Source organism: Gossypium hirsutum, chromosome A08 (genome assembly GCF_007990345.1).
Source record: "Gossypium hirsutum isolate 1008001.06 chromosome A08, Gossypium_hirsutum_v2.1, whole genome shotgun sequence".
Classification (NCBI taxonomy): domain Eukaryota; kingdom Viridiplantae; phylum Streptophyta; class Magnoliopsida; order Malvales; family Malvaceae; genus Gossypium; species Gossypium hirsutum.
In genome coordinates this window covers 51,348,765-51,359,947 of record NC_053431.1, presented here as the reverse complement: position 1 = coordinate 51,359,947, position 11,183 = coordinate 51,348,765, and positions in this window count along the sequence as shown.

The following is an 11,183-nucleotide window of genomic DNA, read 5'->3' as shown; positions in this document are numbered from 1 at the left end:
AGTCTTCTTTCAATGTGAAAATGATTATAATACTAACTACCGTAGTGCAGCAAGTTCGAGCTCCCCTGCTCTACTGGTCAATCCACAGTACATATGATCTTCAGGAAGCCAGAATAAAATTCAAAAATGGCGAAGAATTCACAGCATTGATGATGATTCCTAACGGGTGATTCTGGTTAGAAACACTATCGGTTCTGGAAGATTATCTGTACACAAGAATGTCTGAATGTGCGTCTCACTGCTAAAGATAGCTACCATTGTGGAAAAAAGTTCAGTTTTCGAAAGAAGAAATTACATGGGATTCTTTCAGACCGAGTTCAGAAAAAATATATCAGCCAGAGGTTCCTTGACAGAAGAAAGAATTTTCTGAGCTGAAATAGGGCAATAGATCAGTATCTGAATATGAAAGAGAATTTGTTCGGTTGAGTAAATATGCTCGAGAATGGGTACAGTCAGAAGCTGAAATGTGCAAACGATTCGAAGAAGGGTTGAATGAAGACATTAAGTTACTGATGGAATTCTTGAAATTTGAGAGTTTGCTACATTGGCAGAGAGAGCTTATAAAGTAGAAGAATTGAGCAAAGAAAGAAACAGGCTGAGAGGGAAGCTCAATTTTTAGTAAAAGACCGATGGGAAAATCCCAGTTTTCTGCTTCAAAGAAATTGAAGAAATATCAGGATCGTTCTACTTCAGCCATTGGGTATTCGGGCAAAGGCGAGGTTCTCAACGCACTAATCCAAGGCCCTCTACTCCATCAGTGACCAGTGTTGGCAGTGTTGCACTCCTAAGCGAGATGCTAGTACTGTAATAAAGCTCATTTTGTGAATGCCGATTTAAGAGTGGGGCTTGTTACCGATGTGGTTCTTTTGACCATTTCCTCAGAGATTGTCCAGAAAGTGTTGAAAAAGAAGTTGAACATATATCGAAGCCAAGTAATCTAGTTTCGAGGGGCAGACCACCTCGACCATCCAGTAATGTCAGTGGTAGTCGAGGAGCTACAAAAGATACTATAGGTAGGCCTGAGGTACGATCACCTGCTAGGACATATGCCATTCGTGGCTAGAGAAGATGCTTCAGCACCCGATGTTATTATTGGTACATTTTCTTTACTTGATACTGATATTACTGCATTGATTGATCCTGGTTCTACGCATTCATATATATGTGTTAAACTTGAAATTGTTAAAAATTATCTGTTGAACCTACTGAATTTGTGGTTAAAGTCTCGAACCCCTGGGCCAGTCTGTGTTAGTGGATAAAATTTGTAAAAATTTTCCACTGATGGTAAAGAGTTATTGTTTCCCGGCTGATTTGATGTTACTGCCATTTGATGAATTTGACGTGATATTGGGTGTGGATTGGTTAACCAGCATGATGCGGTAGTAAATTGTAAACAAAAATATATTGTGCTAAAATGTCAGAATGGTGAGTTGCTCCGGGTTAATTGATCAGACAGAGGGTTATTGATATGATTTCAGTAATGGCAGCACAGAGGTATGTCAAAAGGGGTATGATGCTTACTTGGCTTATGTATCGACACCAAGGTATCTGAGTCAAAGATACAGGCAGTTCCAGTGGTATGTGAATTTTTCGATGTGTTTCCAGAAGAATTACCAGGATTGCCACCAGAAAGAGAAGTGGAATTTTCTATAGATTTGATTCTGGGAACTACTCCGATCTCCATAGCTCCGTACCGGATGGCTCTATAGAATTAAAAGAGTTAAAGACACAATTGCAGAGCTTGTTGACAGGGGTTTTGTCCGACCGAGTCATTCACCTTGGGGTGCTCCGGTTCTGTTTGTGAAGAAGAAAGATGGGTTTTTGAGATTGTGTATCAACTACCGGCAGCTTAATAAAGTAACATAAAGAATAAGTACCCGTTACCCCGGATTGATGATTTATTGATCAGTTGAAGGTGCTACTATGTTTTCAAAGATTGATCTTCGATCAGGTTACTATCAGTTACGGGTAAAGGAGTCAGATGTGCCAAAATAGCCTTTAGAACCAGGTACGAGCATTATGAGTTTTAGTTATGCCGTTTGGGCTAACTAATGCACTGCAGTATTCATGGATTTGATGAACCAGATATTCAAACCGTACTTAGACATATTTGTAGTAGTATTCATTGATGATATTTTGGTTTATTCTCGGGATGAAGAAGAACATGCAGAACATTTGAGAATTGTGTTGCAAATTCTACGAGAGAAGCAGTTGTATGCTAAATTCAGTAAATGTGAATTTTGGCTTCGAGAAGTGGGTTTTCTTGGACACATTGTATCTGCCAAGGCATCAGGGTAGATCCAAGTAAAATCTCAGCTATCGTCAATTGGAGTCCACCGAAGAATGTATCTGAAGTTAGAAGTTTCTTGGGTTTAGCTGGTTATTATCAGAGATTTGTACAGGGATTCTCTACGATAGCTTCTCCAATGACTGATTATTGCAGAAGATGTAAAGTTCGAGTGGACTGATGAATGTCAACAAAGTTTCAACCGATTGAAGACCTATTAACGAAAGCACCTGTATTAGTGCAGCCTGAACGGGTAAGGAATTTGTTATTTACAGTGATGCCTTATTAAATGGTTTAGGTTGTGTTTTGATGCAAGAAGGTAAGTAATAGCCTATGCTTCAAGACACTTAAACCACATGAAGAAATTACCAGTACATGATCTTGAATTAGCTGCTATTGTATTTGCGCTGAAGATATGGCGGCATTACTTGTACGGTGAGAAATGTATATTTATACTGATCATAAAAGCTTGAAATATTTGATGACACAGAAAGATTTGAATTTGAGACAGCGCAGGTGGCTTAAACTAATAAAGGACTATGATTTGATTATTGATTACCATCCGGGTAAGGCTAATGTTGTAGCTGATGCTTTGAGCCAAAATTCTCTGTTTGCTTTACGAGCTATGAGTACCCAGTTATCATTGACTGATGATGGTTCAATCCTAGCTGAATTGAGAACTAAACCGACATTTTTACAGCAAATATGTGAAGCTCAGAAGAATGATGAGAAGTTACAGGTTAAACGGCACAGTGTGAGTCAGGTAATGATTCTGAATTTCAGATTGGTTTGATGATTGTTTATTATTCAGAGGTAGGCTATGTGTACCTCAGAATTCAGAGCTCATACAGAAGATTCTACGCGAGGCCCACAGTAGTACTATGTCTGTACATCCAGGGAGTAATAAAATGTATAATGATCTGAAAAAGATGTACTGGTGGTCGGGAATGAAACGTGATATCTCTGAGTTTGTATCAAGGTGTTTAATATGTCAACAAGTTAAAGCTGAACATCAGGTACCTTCGGGGTTACTTCAGCCAATTACTATACCGGAATGGAAATGGGAAAGAATCACTATGGATTTTGTATCGGGGCTACCTTTGTCTCCGAGGAAAAAGATGTTATTTGGGTGATTGTTGATCGATTAACAAAGTCAGCTCACTTTATTTCGGTACGTATGGATTATTCTTTAGATAAACTAGCTGAACTGTACATATCTGAGATTGTCAGGTTACATGGAGTGCCTGTCTCCATTATATCAGATAGAGATCCCCGATTTACGTCTCGTTTCTGGGACAAATTGCAAGAAGCCTTGGGTACTCAGTTGTATTTCAGCACTGCATTTCATCCTCAGACAGATGGTCAATCTGAGCGTGTAATTCAAGTATTGGAAGATATGCTCCGATGTTGTATACTAGAGTTTGAAGGTAATTGGGAAAGGTATCTACCTTTGATTGAATTTGCTTACGATAACAGTTAGCAGTCTAGTATTAAAATGGCTCCGTATGAAGCTTTGTATGGTAGAAAATGTAGAACACCGTTATATTGGACAGAGCTCAGTGAAAGGAAGATACATGGGTTGATTTGATCCGGGAAACAGAAGAAAAGTAAAGGTTATTCGAGATAGTCTAAAAGCAGCTTCCGATCGTCAAAAATCATATGCTGACCTTAAGCGAAAAGAGATTGAATTTCAAGTCGGTGACAAGGTATTTCTGAAAGTGTCTCCTTGGAAGAAAGTTCTTCGATTCGGTCGAAAGGGTAAATTGAGTCCAAGATTTATCGGCCCTATGAAATCATAGAAAGAATTGGACCGGTCGCTTATCGATTGGCATTACCACCGGAATTTGATAGAATCCATAATGTTTTTCATGTATCTATGTTACGACGATAACGATCAGATCCTTCACATGTTATTTCTCCGATAGAAGTAGAGATTCAACCGGATATGACTTACAGTGAAGAACCGGTCAAGATATTGGCACGGGAGACAAAAGAGCTTAGAAATAAGAAGATAAATTTGGTGAAAGTATTGTGGCAAAAGCACCGGATTGAGGAAGCAACCTGGGAACCGGAGGAGGCAATGAGGAAACAATACCCAAACCTCTTTACTGGTAAGATTTTCGAGGACGAAAATCCTTAAAAGGGGGTAGAGTTGTAATGGCCTAAATTCAAGGTTATCGGAACAATGGTTTCGTAACATAGATCCGATTTAAAGAGAAATTTATTTCAATATTTTTGCTTGAAAATTGATATGATAGGAAAATCGTATGAAAATATTGATAGGAAAATTTTATCGATTTAGTGATTAGTTAGAAAAAATTATTGAAGAAATTGCGTAAAATAAGGTATCGGGACTCTATCTCGTAAAACCGAGTCGAAAATAATTTTATAAATATTTATGAATGTTATTAATGTGGTATTAAATTTCGTTAGGAAATTTTATGTTTGGGTAGTCAATTAAATGAAAGGACTAAATTGTAATAGGTGTAAAAGTTGCTAGAGTGATTAAATAGCTTAAGAGTCTAATGAGAAAGGATTTAAAATGCAATTAGACCCAAAATTTATTTGGGCTGGACGGCAAGGGTATGAAATCAGCAGAAAAATTGATAAATTAAGGGTAAAATTGAAATATTGCAAAATTAACTAAATAAAACTAGGACTAAATAGGAAATATCTAGATTTCTCTTTATTTCTCTTCAATCCAGTAGCTAAAACGCCATAGGAGGGTTCTATAAGCTGATATTTCATAATTTTTGCACCAAGTGAGCTAATCCTTGCCTTTTTCTTGTAATTTTTGTGTTTCTAAGACTTTTACAACTAGGTCCTACTATTAAATTCATTAGTTTTTGATTTCATGGATGAAATTGAAAGTCACCATGGTTGAGTGCTGTAAGTTTATGATGAAATAGAATGAAATTAAAGCTTTAATTTGTTTATGAGATGATTTATTAGGCAATTTCAATGGAAATTGATTTTTAGGACCTAATTGTGAAAATGTTTGGAATTAAAGTCTATTGCTGAAATTCTGATTCCTAAAGGTTGTAAACTAGTTTAAGGTGATAGAATAAAATTTTAATTGAGAAAATCAGCTCAATTGAGAGGCTAATTGAGTAGGGACGAATTATCATTTATTAAAAGCTTAGGGGAAAAATGGTAATAAACAGCTTGCACTAAAACAGTTTGGACAGCAGCAGTAGACTAACTTTGAAAATCACCAAAATTTTAGGAATCGAATTAGAAGATGAAAAAATATGGAATTAAAGCTTATTGAGTCTAGTTTCTCATAGAAGAAATATTGTAAGCAATGGATTTGTAAATTTTGAGATATAATGAATTTTGTGAGACAAGGTCAGAATGAATTTGGGTTCCCCTGTTCTGACTTTGAAAAATTATAAAAATTGAATAAAAATAATTATGGACATAAATTTATATGTATAGAATTATGAATGAGTCTATTTTTAATAGAAACAAACGAGAACATCATTTGAATTATTTATAAAGAGATAATTTAGTTTTAGTGAAGAAGGGTCAGAACTGTTAGACAACAGAATAGGGGTGATTTTGAAGAATAAACTGTACTGATTGGCTAAAAAAAATTCTGAAATTTTTATGGTAAAAATATATATGAGTCTAGTTTCAGGAAAAATTAACGGATCTTAATTTGAGTTCCGTACCTCAAGTTATAAATAATTAGTGACTATGACTCAAGTAGACAGCTTTGAATGAACTATAAATAATAGTTGAATTATAGAGAATGTTGCATATGAACATGAAATGTATTAAATTGATAATTAAATTTATTTATTTAGATCCAGAAGATTCAAATACGAAGCTAGATCGAGGAAAGGAAAAGTTCGGGATTAGTAGATTTTTACTGTTTACAAACAAGTATCAAGGTAAGTTCGTGTAACGTGAATTATATTCTTAAATGCTTGAGATTGTATGTTATTGATGTGAATATGATTTGAATGTTCATTGTATGAAATGAATGAAACATTGATATGTTTGATAAAATGGGAAGAAATCCCGTTTGAATGAAATTCGATGGATCTCTAAAAAGGAATTGACGGTAAAAAGGATCTAGCCCGGACGGGTGATCCTATCTTGATATAGCCCTCCCGAAGAATATGTGTAAAATGGATTTAGCCCGGACGGGTAATCCGAATTAGGATCTGAATTTAGCCTAGACTGGTAATTCAGATCCAAGCTCATTAGAGTAATTGTCGTTGCAGGGGATTTAGCCTGGACTGGTAATCCCGACAATACTCTATGAGTTTATATTGCAGGGGATTTAGCCTGGACTGGTAATCCCGCTGCAAGGTTGAGGTTCGCGGCAGTGTGCTCTTTGAAATGGATATGTGCGCACATGAATATGAATTGACGGACTCGGAATTGTACAATAAATGTGTTCCTCTGAAAATCCATTGAAATTCCGATAAATTCAACGGGATAAATATGGAAAAATAACAAGGAAATGGAAATCATGGTATTGACGAGCTCATCAATCTTGGTATATATATTATTGATCTAACTTGAATGTTGAGTTTGTGCATATTAGGGTAATAATGCATTGAATGGATATATGGATGTTTATTGTATTGTATTGAAAATATTAGGTAAGTATATTCTTGTTACATGAGCTTACTAAGCACAAAGTGCTTACCCCGTTTCCTTTTTCCCTGTTTTGTAGTGTTAAGAGCTCGGAGGTCAGATTTGGTCGGAGACACATCACACTGTTAACCTCAGGATTTCGGTATATAAAGAAACTTTATTTTGGAAATCAATGGCATGTATAAGCTAACAAAGTAAATGCTAACGTGAAATGAATGTGAAGTTAGCCATTAGTATGGTTAACAAACCTGGTTATAGATATGTGATGACGTTATCTTATATAAATGCATGAATCTATCATGAAAATATGTTGAATTGATTTGGTTGATGTGGATTGGTCTCGATTTAATATTACAGGGAAGGTTAGATATTTATAAAAGGGCTATATTGAATATAAAAAAAAATTAATTCGTAAACTCCGGTAATGCCTCGTACCCTATTCCGGCAATGAATATGGGTAGGGGTATTACAAAAACAGGTAGCAAGCTCAGGACCCTAAGGTCTGACAATGGAACTGAGTACACCTCAGCTCAGTTTCAAGCGTTTTGTGGTGAAGCAAGCATCAAACACCAGCTCACCAACACCTATACACCTCAGTAGAATGGTGTTAGTGAAAGAAAGAATAGAAGCTTGATGGATATGGCCAGGTGGTTGATGTTTGAGAAGAATTTGCCCAAAACATTGTGGGCTGATACAGTTAACACTGTTGTGTACATTCAAAATAGGCTCCCAACCAAGTCTTTGGCTCACAAAACTCCATTTGAGGCCTAGTTTGGGTTCAAGCCATCACTGGCTCACCTGAAGTCTTTGGTTGCATATGCTATGCTCATGTACCAGCAGTGAAGAGGGACAAATTGGCCAAGAAGGCTCAATCTGGTATTCTGGTGGGCTATAGAATAGTTAAAAAGGGCTATAGGATATTGGATCCTTTAGCAAACAAGATACTTGTTAGTAGAGATGTGGTGTTCGATGAAAATCATGTTGGAATTGGGAGAAGAATGAACCAGAGGTAGTTTTTGAAGACCTTATGACAGATCAGATTGAGCCTGATTAGAATGGTCTAAAATGGACATTGATGATGAACCAGTCAGGGGCAGAAGACCATGGCTGAAATTTATGAAAGGGCTCAATTGGCTAAAGTGAACCAAGCTATTTTGAAGAGGTTGAAGCTCAGCAAGGCTGGAAACAGGCCATGGCTAATGAAATCAGTATGATTGAAAAGAACCAGACATGGGAATAGTTCAAAGACCAGCCAACAGAAAGATCATTGGGGTGAAATAGGTCTATCGAGCTAAGCACAATGCTGATGGAAGCTTAAACAAGCTTAAAGCTAGGCTGGTTGTAAAAGGATTCAGTCAGAAGTATGGCATAGATTATTTGGAGACTTTTGCAACAATAGCCAAACTTGACACCATTAGGCTGCTAGTTGCCTTAGCAGCTCAGATGCAATGGAAAATCCACCAACTCGATGTGAAGTCAGTGGAAACACAAAATTTGCACACTTTTTCATACCCTTTTTAACTTAAATTCATGTGAATTCGGTTAAATTCTTGTCAAAAATAATTAATTTTATAAAGTAATTAAAGTGTACTTAAAATATGAACATGTTGAATTTTAGTTAATTTTATAATTATTTTTGATGAATTTTGTTTATTTTCGATAGATTTGCACAAAGAGCGAAAAATGGCTCGGTAGACACTACTAAAGCACAAAACGGAGAAGCAATTAAAGTATCGAGGTGAATTAATTTCCAGCCTAAGATAGTCCAAAATTATATGTATTATTCATAATATAATTAATTTTAATTTATATCGAATTTAATTTGGGTTAATAAATTATTATTAATTAATTATGAAAAATGGTCCGATTGAACCAAACCGAGTAAACCGAACCGACCAAGAAGAGGACAGCCCAAAACCGTCCAAGTGCTGACCCAATTCAGCTCATTAGCTGATTATTTAAGCTACAAACAAGCCCTTGAAGACTTGTTTAAATTGCAAATCAGCCCCTCCACAATTGATGACTTTATGGATTTGCCCCAAGCCATATTTAGCAAAGTTGAAGCCATCAACTTTGCCACATAGATGGCCAGCCAAGGGGTGGCTCTTTGGCTACTATTTTTAGAAAATTTTAGCTGCCACATTCAGCTATAAAACCCCCCTTGGTTGATCATTCAATTCATCCTCATTCACACCTCAATTCATTCACATCTTTTCTCTCCTCTCTCACTTTCTCCTTTCATTTTTTCGTTTCAAGTCCTTGCTCTTGTGTTGATTTCTCCCCTTGGGAAAGGGTTATTCTTCAGCCATTTTGGCTCAACATTGAAGTGTTCATAGCAGCCTTGAATGGCGAGGACAACAAAGAATGAAGACGGAGCAACATGTCAAACCACGGAAAAACACCGGATTTGTTTCTTGTTCCCTATCTCTTTAATTTTTGTTGTTGTTATGATGAACATATTTATGAATATTTATGCTGTTGGAATGATTAATTTAATCAGCGTAGCTTGAATTTAATTAGTGTCGGTTTGTTGCATTTCATCTGCTTAAATTATTAAATTGTGTTTATGCTGTTATAGGCCTCGGTAAAATGCTTGATTAAGTAAAATCATGCCTAAGTTATTCTTGCATTACAATTGTGAGGTAGCTAATGAATTAATTATTTAAATTATTTAAATGGATTGAAATTGTAATTAATGGACACGATACTTAATTAGTGCATGTTTATTCTTCTAAGGTTGTTGAAGGTTAAATTAGCAATGTATCTGGCAATACACTTACCTTGCATTACTTGCAAGATTATTGTGATTACACTATTTCAAGGTGATGATACCTTGTTACCTCATGTAGTCTTTTATATGCTTTTTAGATTTTATTAATCGTTTGAATTGACATAGGGATATGCAAGAGATTAGTTCAATTTAATGAGTATGTATGTTCCATAACATGTTACTTATTAAAATCTGTTTAATCATTTGAATTAACATAGGGATATGTTAAGAGATGATGGACTTGTGTAGGTGAATATGTTCATAAGTTATTAAATTACCGAATTGCCATGAATTTATTCGTAACAACATAAGCATGAGCTTAATAATTCTAAGTTAAAGAAATGTAATTAAATCAACACAATTATGCCATCTTGATTAAATCATATTTCGAAATCGCGCATTAGAACTTTTATTTTTGTTTAGTTTAAAATCTTATTTTTCTTAATCACCCTTTTCAAAACAAAATATTTTCTTCACCAAAGTGTTTTAAATTGCATTCATAAATAATCATTTTCACAGTCCTTGTGGGTACGATAACTCGACATTTACTTGTCACTTTATTACTTATTGTGATTGTGTACACTTGCACATTTCTGTTGTTCCAGTCAGCCTTTCTAAATGGATTCCTTGAAGAGGAGATCTATGTTGAGCAATCTCAAGGTTTCAAAGCGGCTGATAAGGAGGACATGGTTTACAGATTGAAGAAGCCTTGTATGGCTTGAAGCAAGCATGCTACTTGTTCAGTTTGGAGTTTGAAAGGAGCACCAGTGAGCCAACTTTGTATGTCAAGAAGGAAGGAATTGAAACGCAGCTCATTGTGTCCTTATATATTGAAGACCTGCTGTTGACAGGAGGAGTCCAAGCAATGTTGGTTAATTTTAAAACCAAAATGCAGTAGAAGTTTGAGATGTCTGATCTAGGTAGGATGACTTATTTTCTTGGCATGGAGGTGTCACAAACTCAGAATGGAATCTTCTTGAGTCAGAAAGCCTTTGCCTCCAAATTCTAACCAAATTCTCTATGCAAAACAGCAAAGCAACAAGCACTCCAATTGCTATGGGAGAAAAACTATCAAGCCAAGGCAATTTTGAGTAGATTAGTGAAACAATTTATAGAAGCTTAGTTGGTTGTTTGCTATACTTGACTGCCACTAGGCCAGACATTATGCTTGTTGTAAGTTTGCTCTCAAGGTTCATACACTGCTGCAATGAAAGCACTTTCAATCTGCAAAATGGGTGCTCAGGTATATCAAAGGTACCTTGAGTTATGGAATGCTATATAGCAAAGTTGAAAGCTTGATATTGCTTGGCTATACTGATAGTGACTGGGCTGGTTCGATGGATGACATGAAGAGCACCTCAGGGTATGTTTTCACCCTTGGTTCAGCTATATTTTGTTAGAGTTCAAAGAAGTAAAATATTGTTGCTCAGTCAACTGCTGAGGCAGAATATGTAGCAGCTGCTGGAGCTGTAAACCAAGTTGTTTGGCTAAGAAAAATCTTGGCTGCTCTGAATC